General features: G+C 46.2%; 1 non-coding gene across 1 annotated transcript; it reads right to left on the bottom strand.

The window, feature by feature from the left end:
• Window positions 1-4,464: 4,464 nt before the first annotated feature.
• LOC112437022 (U6 spliceosomal RNA) lies at window positions 4,465-4,570 on the bottom strand. The gene has a single exon (XR_003025698.3). It is a non-coding gene; the product is annotated as a U6 spliceosomal RNA (small nuclear RNA).
• Window positions 4,571-12,695: the final 8,125 nt, after the last annotated feature.

Genomic DNA, 12,695 nt, shown 5'->3' with positions numbered 1-12,695 from the left:
AAAGAAACAAGGACCTTGAACATCAGTCAGTAGAAGCTTCCTAAACTGAAATGCAAAGAGAAAGAAAAAGAATGACAAAAACAGAACAGAGAATCTGAGAATTGTGAGACAATATCAAAAAGTGTAGTATATGCATAACTGAAATGCAGAAGGACAAGAAAGAGAAAATGGAGCAGAAGTATTTGAGCTAATAATGGCTACTACTATTTTCCAAATTGCAGATCCAGGAAGCTTAGAAAACACCGAGCAGAATAAGTACACAAACAAACAAACACAAAACAAAAAACACCTAGGTACATCATATTTAAACTACAGAAAAAACTGAAAGTAGAACTACCATTTGATTCAGAAATCCCATTACTGGGTAGGATATACATTCCATATATTCCATGGGAGATACGTGTGTGTGTGTGTGTGTGTGTGTGTGTGTGTGTGTGTGTGTGTGTGTAATGGAATACTAGTCAGCCATAAAAAAGGACAAAATAATGGCATTCACAGTAACCTGGATGGAATTGGAGACCATTATTCTAAGTGAAGTAATTCAGGAATGGGAAACCAAACATCATATGTTCTCGCTCATAAATTAAGCCAAGCTATGAAGATGCAAAGGCATAAGAATGATATCATGAACTTTGGGGACTCAGGGGAAGGCTGGGAGGGGGTAAGGAATAAAAGACTACACGCTGGGTAGAGATTTGAATTGAGATTTTGGTTACTTGTCCATGTAACCAAAAACCACCTGTTCCCCAAAAACTACTGAAATAAAATAAAAATCTGTAAAAAAGAACTGCTATCTGTCTCTCTCCAAGCCATGCCCCTCAAAAAATAAATAAACTACAGAAAACCAAAGACAAAGAAAAAATCTTAAAAGAAGCTGGAGAAGGATGGATATAGGAAATACCAAACTCACAGAAGAACAAGGTTAAGAGTTACAGCTGACTTTTTGACATAAAACTATGCAAAGAGGAGGAGAAACACTTAAAGTGAATGAATGCCAGCAGTGTCACAGAAGTTAAAAGTGCGAGATTGAAAACAAAACCCACCCACCTAGAATTCTATATATATCCAGCAGATTTATCCTTAAAAATTAAGGAGAAATAAAGATTTTTCTCAAACAAAAATTGACAGACTCTGTTGCCCACAATCTGTCCTGCGAGAAACGTTAAAAGACATTATTAGCCAGCCATGGTGGCTCACGCCTGTAATCCCAGCACTTTGGGAGGCTGAAGCAGGCAGATCACTTAAGGCCAGGAGTTCCAGACCAGCCTGGCCAACATGGGGAAACCCCGTCTCTACTAAAAATACAAAAATTAGCCAGGCATGGTGGCATGCACCTGTAGTCCCAGCTACTTGGGAGGCTGAGGCAGGAAAATCACTTGAACCTGGGAAGTGAAGGTTGCAGTGAGTCAAGATTGTGCCACTGTACTCCAGCCTGGGTGATAGAGTGAGACTTCATCTCAAAAAAAAAAAAAAAAAGGAAGAAGAAATTATTCAGGCAGAAGGAAGATGATATCAATCAGAAACTTAGATTTATGTAAAGAAAGTAAAAGCGGCCGGGCGCGGTGGCTGAGGCAGGAGAACGTTTGAACCCGGGAGGCAGAGGTTGCAGTGAGATAACGCCACTGCATTCCAGCCTGGGCGACAGAGTGGGACTCTGTCTCAAAAAATAGAAATAAAAAATAAATGAAGATTGGATTGGAATGTTCATAGATTTGGTGACTCAATATTGGTAAAATGTTAATTCTTCCCAACTTGATACAGATTCCCAATCAAAAGCTCAGCAAGCTATTTTGCAGGTATCAACAAACTGACTCAAATCTATATAGAAAGGCAAAGAACCTAGAATAGCCAACACAATACTGAAGAACAACAAAGGACTCACATTACCCAATTTAAGACTTACTATAAGACTACAACAATCGAGATTGCTGAAATTGGAGAAAGAATAGAAACATAGATCCATGGAACAGAAGATAACACAAATGATAGACAACTGTATTCAACTGATTTTTTACAAAGGCACAAAGGCAATTCAATGAAGAGAGAATTGTCTTTCCAACAAAAAGGGCTGGATCAAAGAGATATTCATATGAAAAAAAAATGAACCCAGCCACAGACCTTACACCTTACACAAAATGTACTCAAAATGAATCACAAATCTAAAGGTAAATGCAAAACTATGAAACTTTTAGGAGAAAATATGCATGACCTTAGGTTTAGCAATGAGTTTTAAGATACACCAAAAGCACAATTCATGAAAGATAAAATTGACATGTGGGAATAGCGGGTTGAATGGTAGCCCTCAAAAAGGTAAGTCCAGGCCAGGCACGGTGGCTCATGCCTGTAATCTCAGCACTTTGGGAGGCCAAGGCGGGCAGATCGCTGGAGGCCAAGGGTTTGGGACCATCCAGGCCAACATGGCAAAACCCCGTCTCTACTAAAAATACAAAAATTAGCCAGGCGTAGTGGCACACACCTGTAATCCCAGCTATTCCGGAGGCTGAGGCATGAGAATCATTTGAACCCAGAGGCAGAGGCTACAGTAAGCCGAGATGGCACCACTGCACTCCAGCATGGGCAACAGAGTGAGACATTGTCTCAAAAAAGAAGGAAGTCCACATCCAGATTCCTGGAATCTGTCAATGTGATCTTATTTGGAAAAAAGGGTCTTTGTAGAAGGTTGAGTTAAAGCCCTTGAGATGAGATCATCCTGAATTACGTGGGTAGGCCCTAAATCCAATGCAAGTATCCTCAGAAGAGAGATATAGGGTGATTTGACAGAGAGAAGAGGAGGAGGGGTGTGACCACAGAGGCAGAGACAGGAGTGATGTAACTGCCAGCCAAGGGGGGCCTCAATATGATGTAATGAAAATAGTGCTGCACCTCTGTGGTCTCCCTTTCACAAACCCATAATCCCAGTCTAACCATGAGAGAATCACCAGACCAATCCCAGCTGAGAAACATTCTACAAAACACCTGACTAGTACTCCTCAAAACTGTCAAGATCATCAAAAAACAAGGAAAGCCTGAGGAACTGTCCCAGCAGAGGAGCCTCAGGAGTAAATGTAATGTCTCCTAGATGAGATCCTAGAACAGAACAAGGACGCCAGGTAAAAACGAAGGAAATAAGGCCAGGTGTGCTGGCTCAACACCTGTAATCCCAGCACTGTGGGAGGTCGAGGCAGGCGGGGGATCTCCTGAGCCCAGGAGTTCCAGGCTAGCCTGGCCAACATGGCAAAACCCCATCTCTACCAAAAAAAAAAAAAAAAAAAAAGCCATTCGTGGTGGCTCAAACCTGCAGTCCCATCTACTCGGGAGGCTGAGGTGGTGGGGATCGCCTGAGTCCGGGGAGGTGGAGGCTGTAGTGAGCCATGACTGTGCCACTGCACTCCAGCCTGGGTGACAGAGTGAGACCCTGTCTCAGAAAACAACGACAACAACAACAAAAAACTAAGGAAATCTGAAAAAGTATAGATGAGTTACTAATAATATATCAATATTGGTTCATCGGTTTTGACAAATGTACCCTATGTTAGTAGGCAGAAGTGAGAACAAGGCATCTAGGAACTCCCTGCAGTATCTTTACAACATCTCTGTAATTCCAATTCTATGCTAAAATAAAAAGTTTATTTAAAAGTTAAAAAAAAAGAAAGTGTTATTTATGACCTTAAAAAATTAAAAATAACATCCCCCCTGAAAAATAAACCCCTGACACATACACTTTCCAAACATGACATATACGAATGAACAACACACAAAGGAAATTGGAAGAAACCTGTGTTGTTTACCCTGGAGCGGATGCCTATGGGGGAAGGGACTAGGATTAGACCTGGAGAAAGGAGAAAGACACAACCACGATAATCTCAAAAGAGGATTCGAGTCCAGATGGGTGGTGACAGCGAGCCATCAAATGGGGGACATCAGCCCCCCAAGTCCGCGCGCCTGAAATCCTTTAACAAAAGGAGGGAAAGGGAGAGAGAGGTCCTGCCAAAGGTGGCTAGTGATCTCTGCAGCCACAGGAAAGGAAAATGTCTGTCTGGAAAGCGTTTCTGGAGGTCGTAGGGGAGAAAACGGCCTGATCGCCGGCTTCTGCTCTCCGCGGAAGCTGCCAAGCACAGGTCTAGGGCACATGGCTCAGAGACAAGAATTTTTTTTTTTTTCGAGATGGAAGTCTTGCTCTGTCACCCAAGCTGGAGTGCAGTGGTGTGATCTTGGCTCACTGCAACCTCGGCCTCCCAGATTCAAGCAATTCTCCTGCCTCAGCCTCCGGAGTAGCTGGGATTACAGGTGCACCCACGCCTGGCTAAATTTTGTATTTTTTGTAGAGATGGGGTTTCATCGTGTTGGCCAGGCTGGTCTTGAACTCCTGACCTCGTGATCCACCTGCCTCGGCCTCCCAAAGTGCTGGGCTTACAGGTATAAACCACCACGCCCAGCCAAGAAATTTTTTAAAGAAAATTTTAAAAATATATGGAATGCTTCACAAATTTGTGTGTCATCTTTGGGCAGAGCCATGCTAAGCTTCTCTTTATTGTTCCAAGTTTGGAACAAAATTGCCAAAGTGACAGTTTTGTGCCTGCTGCTGCTACCTCCACCATCTGACTCCAGGCAACCTTATCTAACCTCCTACATCTCAGCTTCCTCATCTGTAAAATCAGCAAATGGGGATAATAATAATAATAATAATAATGACTTCTGAGGGTTAAAAGAGGTAAATGTATAAAAAGCACTTTCCAGTATCTGACACATAAAGTCTTGATAAATGGTCACTATTATTATTTTAAATGCTTTTTGGAATCCATTTTCCCCTTAGGCCAGATTTACAATTATTTCCAGCAGGAAACGTGTTTCATTGCCTGCCCTGCCCATAACTCTCTTCTCAGATCCTGCTTCTCCAAAGGGCAAGCTGTAAGACCCTTCCCCTGTCCCCACTACCTGGCCTGTCCCGGCCACCCTGATGGGACAGGAAGTCTGACTCAAGTGAGCTGATCGGGTTAAGTTCTCTCAATAATTTAACCTAAGGGGCCACCAATTTTAGTGAATTGGTAAGAATGCACTGGACTTACATGGTCTCAAGGAGTCGTGGTCTGACCCAGTTGACACCCTTTGGAGTCAAAAGTCACCCAGAATTAGGGGAGCAGAAACAACATGTGATTTGGTTTGCAGAGGCGGGTGGAGCTCAGAGAGGCAGAGAAGATGAGGACAGTTCACGGGAGGCCCACCTGTACTTCCTCAATTAACTCCATCAGATTCCCTAATCCCTTTCAAGAAAACTCCTTCTCACTTGCATTTTTTGAATGGGCTTCTATTTATTACAACCAAAATAGCCCTGACTGAAATTTACAAGCATGTCTTACCCACCAGACTGGGACACCATCTGCAGTCCTAGCATCTAGTGTGGTTCTAGATCAATAGCTGATTGTTAAGAGTTGAATGAATGAATGAATGAACCAATGAAGGGACAAACAACACAGTCAGGCCTGTCCAGGCCCTCACCCTTTGCCAGCGTCCCTGCATTCAGCCTCAGTCACTTCCCCTGGCCCCTGGTGGTCTTTTGGTTGGCAGAATCCTCCCCTACACATCCCAGGATCCCAAAAGGCCGGAGGAAAAGAAGTCAGTTGAGTTACAGAGCCTGGAGTTCCCAACACACAGGGATGTTGAGAAAGAAACTGCAGATGGCCAAAGCGTCATCACAGAAGACACGGTTAACCCAGGGAGGCTGGCTGTTTCCAGGGCACAGGAAAGGGCACCTGCTTTGTCGATGAGCCAAACAACGTGCTGCCGATGCCTTACACAAGGCATCCTGTGCAGGTCCTGAGCCTACTGGCCCTCAGCCACTTCCCCTGCCAGCTGCATTTCCCAGCTTCCTGCTGGGTGGGTCCAGCCAGTGGAGGCAGTGGTGGGAGATTGGAGGGTGAGAGACAGGGAGAAGCTGAGCTATTTCTCCTCCTCCCTCTCTGCCTCAGATAGCACCCCGGCAAGAGCTGTGTGTGGCCACTGGACCAGCCCCCTGTGGGTCGAGCCCCCACCTGATGACCTGGCCCCTGGGCTTCAGTAACACCACCTCCTCCCCGCAGCCCCCCAGCTCACAGTTGTGTTCTGCTGGTCTCTGGATTGCCTCGCCCTCCCCCGCTTGGCCTCCAAGCTCTGCCCTCACTTGTGTAACCAATTCCCTGTATTAAAGTAGCTCTGTTTGAAGTTCTCCAGGGGTTTCCATTCCCTAGCCAAACCCTTGTGGTTGGTATTATTTCCGGGCTGCAATGAGAAAACAAAACTGCAAGGAGAAGTAACTTGCCTCTGGTTATACCGCTAGTAAGTGGCAAAGCTGCATTTGAAGCCAGCTCTGTCTGACTCGAAGGCCACGTTTCATCTGCACACCCCCTTCCACTGCCCTTGGGCAGCCATCCACCCTCTAGGGGAGCTGGCCTCAGTTCCACCTGTACCGGTGCTGCCTTAGGAAGGGCTCCTAGCCCCCTCTGGATGGGAGACGCCAGGCAATTTAGCAGCTGTTTCCAGGCACCGTGTTAAGCCCAGACACGTGGCCCCAGTCCGAAGCTCTGTTCCTAATGTTGAAAAATGTTTGCCCTGTTTCTTTCCTGCAGACCGCGAGAACAGGCTGTTCCAACGAGACTTGAAAAACTGCCTTTGGTGGACTGACTTCCCGGTCCCCTCAAAGAATGTCAGTCCTGAGGGTCTGTAATCCTCTCACTCCCAAAGTAAGAGGTGAGTTATTTTTCCCAGTGTGCTTCCCACCCCTGCCTCTGTCCCACAGGGGACTGGAGGTTTTTCTATTTGAGAAAATGTTAAATGATCTAGATCTTTGATAGTGTCTGCTGACCACAGCATCACCTGAGAGCTTGTTGAAAATACAGGACTCCACTCGGGGCCTGCAGTGTCATGGCGTGTTGTTTTGGGGGGCCTGGGGGTTTTTTGGAAAGAGGGTCTTGCTCTGTCACCCAGGCTGGAGTGCAGTGGTGCAATCACAGCTCACTGCAGCCTCTACCTCCTAGGCTCAGGCAATCCTCCCACCTAAGCCTCCAGAGTAGCTGGGACTACAGGTGGGTGCCACCACATCTAGCTAATAGATCAGCCTGGGTAACATAGTGAGATCCTGTCTTCACAAAAAATTCAAAATTAGCCATCCTTTCTGTACAGACAGGGTCTATGTTACCCAGGCTGGTTTCCATCTCCTGGGCTCAGGCAATCCTCCTGCCTCAGCCTCCCAAAGTGCTGGGATATAGGCTCCCAGCCAGGATATGTATTTTAACAAGATCAAGATTCCCAGATAGTTCCTATGCATGTTAAATTTGGAGAAGTGCTGCCCTCCACTATTTAATAGATGTCTACTGGGCACCTATTATATGTAATTTCATAATAGTACTATCTTTTGGGGGTGGTGTAAGAATTAAATGAATCAATACATTAGAACAGTGCTGGACATACAGTAAGTGCAGGATGTTTTAGTATGATAATCATTTTTATAAATATTTGCTTGGGCCTGAAATCAAGCACTAGGGGGCTCAAAGATAAATAGAGCCAGCTGGGCGCCATGGCTTACGCCTGTAATCCCAGCACTTTGGGAGGCCAAGGCTGGTGGATCACGCGGTCAGGAGATCAAAACCATCCTGGCTAACATGGTGAAACCCCGTCTCTACTAAAAACACAAAAAAATTAGCCGGGCGTGGTGGCGGGCACCTGTAGTCCCAGCTACTCGGGAGGCTGAGGCAGGAGAATGGTGTGAACCCGGGAGGTGGAGCTTGTAGTGAGCCGAGATCGTGCCACTGCATTCCAGCCTGGGCGACAGAGCGAGACTCTGTCTCAAAAAAAAAAAGAAAAAAAAAAGGTTAATAGAGCCCTGCCTCAAGGAGCTCCCAGGCTGCCAAGAGATGTGCATAGAAACAAATAATTCTGATCAAATATAACCTGTGTTCACTTTGGGAGGTCAAGGTGGAAGGATTGCTTGAGCCCACGAGTTCAAGACCAGCGTGGGCAACATAGTGAGACCCCATCTCTACAAAAATAAAAACATCAAAAAGAATTAGCTGGGTATGGTGGCATGTGCCTGTAGTCCCAGCTAGTCAGGAGGGTAAGGGGTAAGGTAGGAGGATCACTTGAGCTTGGGAGGTTGAGGCTGCTGTGAGCTATGATTGAACCACTGCATTCCAGCTTGGGCAAAGGAGCAAGACTTTGTCTCAAAAATATATGTCTGTGTGTGTGTGTGTGTGTGTGTGTGTGTTTAGCCTGTGCTATAAAAGTTACATTCCAACCTATGGGACCTGAGGTTTAGAAAGTACTCTGTGATTTACAAACAAGAATTCACATATGATACCATGTGAGCATAACATAATGTGGTTTTATAAAGTAAATAAGATTATTGCCTCTATAGAAATGAAATTCAGAGGGGCATTGCCCAAGCTCACACAGCAACTTTAATTCAAATCTTATAACTCCAAATCCAGTGCTCTGCCTCCTGTCCCCAACACAGTCTCTCCAAGAAAGAAGGTGCTGAGTATCAGCAGGTCTGAGAAAGTTCAAGGTGGAAGGAAAACTGGAACCAAGAACTAATGTCTGAGATGACACTGGGGTGTGGTCCTTGCTTGGTATTTGTCACTGGAGAAGGACAGTGATCAGGGTTGACACTGAGGTCATTTTCTCTCAGAAATTACAGACGAGTGGAAATGAAGACCAGACAATCCCTGGGGGTCCAGGATTATTCTTTTGGGTTTGTTTGGGTTTTGGGGTTTTTCCGGCATGTCCAAGTACCCCACTGTCCAGCCAATGCTCGCTTTTTGGAAAGCTGGTCTCAGTCTCCTTTTCTAACCTCAGCTGAAAAAGTTGTGTCCCCAGTGACTCTTCACCACCCTCAGATCAAGATCACCACACGGAGTCTTTTCAGCAGACTCTCCCAGTGCTGGGTGAATAGCAGCTGTTCTCAAAGCAGGGTCCCCAGCCCGGCCGCTGCAGCCTCACCTAGGAAATTGTTAGAAATAATCCTCCAACTCTGCCAAGACCTACTGTGGCGCAAACTCTAAGGTGAGGCCCACAGCATGTGGTGTTTTAACAAGTCTTCTCTGCCATTCCTGGAGGTTTTGTATGTGGATACAAACGAAAGTTAGTACGTATGGGAGGCAATTTAGAGTTTGAAAGCACTAACTATAGAGCTAGAATCAGGGCTCAGCCACCCACCGGTAGGTGACCTTGGGCAAACTCAATGATTTTGAGTTTGAGAAGCACTGGTAGGGCTGTCCTCTAGAGCTTTCTGCGACAATGGAAATGTTGTGTATCTGCCGGGTCCAATACCATAGCCCCCTAGTCTCAGAGGCCTGCCAAGCACTTGAGTGTGGCTAGTATGGCTACAGAACTGAATTTCAAATTTTATTTACTTTTGATTAATTTAAATTTAAATAGCCACACATGACTAGTGGCTACCTCATTGGACAGAGCAGGTCTAGAGGACACTCTCGCCCACCCCCAGATCACATATCAGAAAGAGCACACGAATCTCCAGCAAGGTGGGAAGGTGGCAGTCCGGAGAAGTATGGACAAAAGACATCAGGAAGGAGGCACTTCACTGCCAGGCCTGAGAAAAAAACCAGATCCCACTGAGGCTCAGCAGAGACTGCGGGAGGAGTGACACTCCCTGGAGACCCTTGGTCCACTTGTCCCTGAAGGTGGCTCATGAAGCCTTAGCCTCATCTCAAGGAGAGGTGCCGAAGTGGACATGTGGGGACAGACAGGTCAGAGCTGGGCAGTAGGCAGGTAGGTCACAAGCTAAAGATTCAAATAGACCAGAGAAAGGCCTCTTTCAAGAATGCAGCAAAAGAAAATAAGCATAAACTAAAGCAGGACAGATCTTGGTTTGACACAAGGAGGAACTGCCTGATAGGGTGGCTGAGAACAATCTTGCTGCAGGATGCTACAGAGCTTCTGTCCCTGTAGAGGAAGTGTGGGGTCATGGACGGACTCGTGCATCCTAATTCCTGTTTCATTTACTAGCTGGGTGACTGTGAACAATGGGTTGACCTCCCTGGGCCTAGGTTTCTTTGTTTGCCATAGAGGAACCAAGAAGCAGAACGCCATGTGGTAGGGACAGAATGGCAAGGCAGCTAAGGGCTTGGGCTTCTGGAGGCAGCCAGATGTGGGTTTGAAACTCAGTGTGGCCTCAGCCAAGGGACTCATGTAAGTCACTTGACATTTCTGTGGTTTCATTTTCTCGTCTGTAAAACAAGTCTGCTAATAACAGAGGAGGCATAGAGATTAGATGGATTGCAGCGCATATAACGTGATGCTGGGTGCCCAGTAGGAGAGCATTAATTACAGAGCTCACTAAGTGTGCCAAGCCCTTTACATGGACTCACTTATTCTTTACAACATGCCAAGGAAGCAGTCCTACTGTTATGCCCATTTTTCAGATGACAAAACTGAGGAACAGAAAAGTTATGTAACTTGCTCAAGGTCACCTACCTGGTGGGTGGCTGAGCCCTGAGTCCAGCTCTATACTTGACGCTTTCAAATGCTGAAGTGCCTCCCATTCCTGCTAACTTTTGTTTGTGTCTACCCACAAAACAACCAGGAATAGTAGAGAGGGCAATTTATTGTCACCTCACTTTGTGACCTTGAGCCCTTGCTCCTGCCCCACCCCAGTATTCCCATCTGTGCAATAAAAGGAATAGACTAGTTGGACCTCAGGGCATTGGGAGCTGTGATAGTCTTCGGGAAGAAGCGAGGCAATTCTTTGTAGGGAGCAATTTCAACCCACTTCACCTCCCAGTCAGAGGGAGGCTGGCTCAGAAGTCCCTGGAGGCTCCTTCCAAGTTGACGGCCATATAAAGGCATGACCCCATTCTAAGGACTCAGCGGGGGTCTTTGGAAAACAAGAGGGAGGCAGAACCTAATATTCCAGTCCAGGCTTGGCAGGGTGAGCTTAGGCAAACCCTGTCCCTCTCTGGGCCTCCCTATGCAGACACTTGGGCCACCTCCTCATAGTCAGTGCTGCTGTGCCTGTCCTCCTTGCTGATATGGCTGGAGGTTCACCTTCCCAGCCCCAGGGGATGGAGAAGGACTAGTCCAAGTCAGCCATGGTAACTCCGCCCCTCTGTCAGCGATTGGCTGAGACCTGAGTACAGGACTCAATCCTAGCCAATGAAGGGAAGACACCACTGGGATGCTGAGAAAGGCTTTCTTCCCTTGATACCACAGCCCCACAGGAGAACCTGCCTTCCAGGAAAACACTTGGATGCCCAGAACTGCTGCAGCCACCTTATGACCATGAGGAGCTGGGGCTGGGTGTGGTGGAGCTCCTGAGTTAACCAGCCCTGCAGCTAGCCGGACTACTTTTCAAGGAGATCAATTCCTTGCTGTTTAAGTCACTCTGGGTTCATTATTCTCTTTCTTGCAGCCAAATGCATTCTAAATTATATTTAGCTTTCTCATTTGTTCAGTGAGGATAATACCACCAGGATCTTGTGTGGATAAAATGAGATGAAAGATTTGCAGATGCTAAAGCATCCACAACAGTGCCTTATTACTGCAGCAGCCTGAAAACTGACAGCTTTAAGGATGAGGAAGTGTTGTGGGGAGGCCATCAGTCCCATTGTAACCCGCTGATAGATGATGACTCAACTCAACACTCAAGGGGCTTTCTTACTGGGGAAAGAAGCTCCCACAATTGTGTGAACTTTCCTTTTTTTTTTTTTTTTTCTTTTCTTTTTCTTTTGTTTTTGTTTTGAGACAGAGTCTCACTCTGTCACCCAGGCTGGAGTGCAGTGGGGCGATCTTGGCTCACTGCAACCTCTGCCTTCTGGGTTCAAGCGATTCTCATGCCTCAACCTTCCAAGTAGCTGGGATTACAAGCATGTGCCACCACACCCGGCTAATTTTTTTTGTATTTTTAGTAGAGACGACAGGGTTTCACCATGTTAGCCATGCTAGTCTCAAACTCCTGATCTCAGGTGATCCACCCTCCTCAGCCTCCCAAAGTGCTGGGATTACAGGCGTGAGCCACTGCACCTGGCCTGAACTTTCCTTATTGCTTAATTTGTTATACTTGTACCTAACAATTCAGAAAACCAATTTTTCTCGATTATAAATTTGATGAATTAAATGTTCTTTTTTGTGTGTGTGTGAGACACAGTCTCACTCCTGTCACCCAGGCTGGAGTGCAGTGGCATGATCACGGCTCACTGCAGCCTCAACTTCCCAGGCTCAGGTGATTCTCCCACCTTTGCCTCCTGAGTGTGGGACTGCAGGCATGTGCCACCACGCCTGGCTAATTCTTTGTATTTTTAGTAGAGACAGGGTCTCCCTAGTTGTCCAGGCTGGTCTCAAACTTCTGGGCTCAAAGGATCTGCCCCCTTCGGCCTCCTAAAGTGCTGGGATTACAGGCATGAGCCACAATGCCTGGCCTAAATATTCTAAACAAGTTAAAATGCAATTACAGACAGTGCATTTGATTTTTTTGAATACTTCCATGCCTCAAACAGCAGACAAAGCACTCAGAAACATCATAGCTACACATAAACTCATGCTTATGCTCACTCTAAAGCATCCACACCATAGCCATAATATCAAGTGCATTATTCTGCACTTGATATATTGCCTTCCCAGGATTCTTGCTACACTTATTATTTATTATAATTATTTATTACATTCTCAGTCTTTCCTTGCTTTGCATGACCTTGACAGCTTGGAGGAGG

This window comes from Pan paniscus, chromosome 15, assembly GCF_029289425.2.
Source record: "Pan paniscus chromosome 15, NHGRI_mPanPan1-v2.0_pri, whole genome shotgun sequence".
Taxonomy (NCBI): domain Eukaryota; kingdom Metazoa; phylum Chordata; class Mammalia; order Primates; family Hominidae; genus Pan; species Pan paniscus.
Note: the sequence above shows the minus strand (reverse complement) of the source record. Positions and strands in the feature narration are given on the sequence as shown.